General features: G+C 35.2%; 1 long non-coding RNA gene across 1 annotated transcript; it reads left to right on the top strand.

Moving 5' to 3' along the window:
• The first annotated feature begins 777 nt into the window (after positions 1-777).
• On the top strand, positions 778-1,576 carry LOC141832936 (uncharacterized). Its single transcript, XR_012602178.1, has 3 exons — positions 778-808; positions 1,180-1,290; positions 1,534-1,576. It is a non-coding gene; the product is annotated as an uncharacterized LOC141832936 (long non-coding RNA).
• The last annotated feature ends 373 nt before the right edge of the window (positions 1,577-1,949 follow it).

Genomic DNA, 1,949 nt, shown 5'->3' with positions numbered 1-1,949 from the left:
AGCATCTTTGGGCACTTATTTGTAATGAAAGATGTCAGAAAATTACTTTGTTCGTTTGTTTTCTTTCTATTTTAATAGGGTATCTATCACACATAAACAGGAGGGATCCAAGGTTCAGTGACCCAATCTGATTGAACCTGGTTGCTCTCCACTCTGAAAGGTAATGAATGGATCTTCTCACTGATCTGGAAATGGTAGGAAAAGAAAACCCTAGCCATTGACAATATCACAGAAGGTGGTTGATTCTTTGTTTGTGTTTGCAAGAAGCAGATCAGTCGCAGGGAAGAGGGCCACAGTCAAGGAGAAGCCAGGAGGGAGGAGTTTGTAAGAGAGAAGACTGTTGCAAGGGAAAGATGGTGCTGCCGCGTTCTAAAATCTACGTATAAAGGAACTTATTGTCAAGGTCAGAGAGCATGAAGAAGAGATTGCACAGTTAAGGAAGCATCTTGCTGATTACTCAATAAAGGTTAGGAGAGATTGTCATGGTGCCTGCATTTTTTCCTTTTGGTTGATCATTTTGAACCAATCAATAATCACTGCATTGTATATAGGAATCACAAATACACAATGAGAAGTATGTTCTAGAAAAAAGAATTGCTTATATGCGTATGGTGAGCAACCTAATAGTTTCTTACCTTTTATAGTTTCCCTTCTAAATTTGTGATTGCTAATAGTGCAACATATCTCAAAATGAATATTGCAGGCATTTGATCAGCAACAACAAGATTTGGTTGATGCTGCATCAAAAGCTATTGCATATAGACAAGATATTATTGAGGAGAATATTCGTCTAACATATGCCTTGCAAGTAATATTCTTTGTTTACCTCCCGGGTATATGTTGTGAAATATTGGATTTATACTCATAAGTTTGAGTGGCTAATATTAAATAAACTTTTTGCTAATTGCTAAAAAAATAGCATTTAGTTTCTTATTGTCCCATAGCCAAGCTGATTTATATTTTGTCATCTGGTCTATTGGACCAATGTAGATAAGAATGACCATCTTTTCTGGGTTACTAGTTAACACATCCTCTTCTTGTCTGAGTCATGCTACCTTTGTCTAAAATTATATGTTAATGGGCGACCTTTTTTCTTTTTGTTGTTGCTGTGCTGTAGAAGTATTTTTGTTATAATCAACTAACATTTGACATCTTTGTTTGATTGTCTTATCTATGTAGGCTGCTCATTCAGAGAGATCCACTTTTGTATCCTCTTTGGTGCCCATTCTGTCAGAACATGGTCTTCAGCCTTCTGTGGTTGATGCTCAGACAATTGTCAGTAATCTTAAGGTTAGGATATTTGGACTTTCTGCAAATAACATGGCAGGTAGCTTAGTGGTGAATCATTGTTCCACATTGCTATGCTTGTAGATAATATAAACTTACTTTCCATTTGGCACATCTTTTTGTTTACTGTCCTTATTCATGGCGATATTTTCAACAATGTAAATCCACACTGTAATCTAAATTCACAGTTGCACAATATTTTATATTTTCTCACCTTTTGTATTCCATATCATTTTACTATTGTAGGTTTTATTCAGACACATGCAGGAGAGACTGATCATTGCTGAGGTATCCTTTTTATTTATATATGTTGTGCTTTTCTCTTTATACTAAATTTTGTCTTGGTTTTCTTCTGAGATTTCACTATGGTGGTGAACTTTGTTTAATGTTTTTTTCTTCTAAAAAAACAAAATGTTGTTGATCAACAGATATATACAAGAGTAGCTTTCTAATTCATTTATCCAAATATAATTAATTACTATATACACATTGATTGGATGTGCAACTCCTGTATGGTGCAGTGCTCAGCCAATATGAATAGTGTGTGATCTTATGGGATAGAGCTAGCCAGTTTGAGCTTGACATGTCTAAGAAGAGGACAATGGAATGCTGATCTCCATAGTTCATTGTGTATAAATCTGCTGCTGTTGTGCTCATATTTT

Source organism: Curcuma longa, chromosome 8 (assembly GCF_044706935.1).
Source record: "Curcuma longa cultivar G26 ecotype Majalengka, Jawa Barat chromosome 8, ITB_CL_G26_1.1, whole genome shotgun sequence".
NCBI lineage: Eukaryota > Viridiplantae > Streptophyta > Magnoliopsida > Zingiberales > Zingiberaceae > Curcuma > Curcuma longa.
Note: the sequence above shows the minus strand (reverse complement) of the source record. Positions and strands in the feature narration are given on the sequence as shown.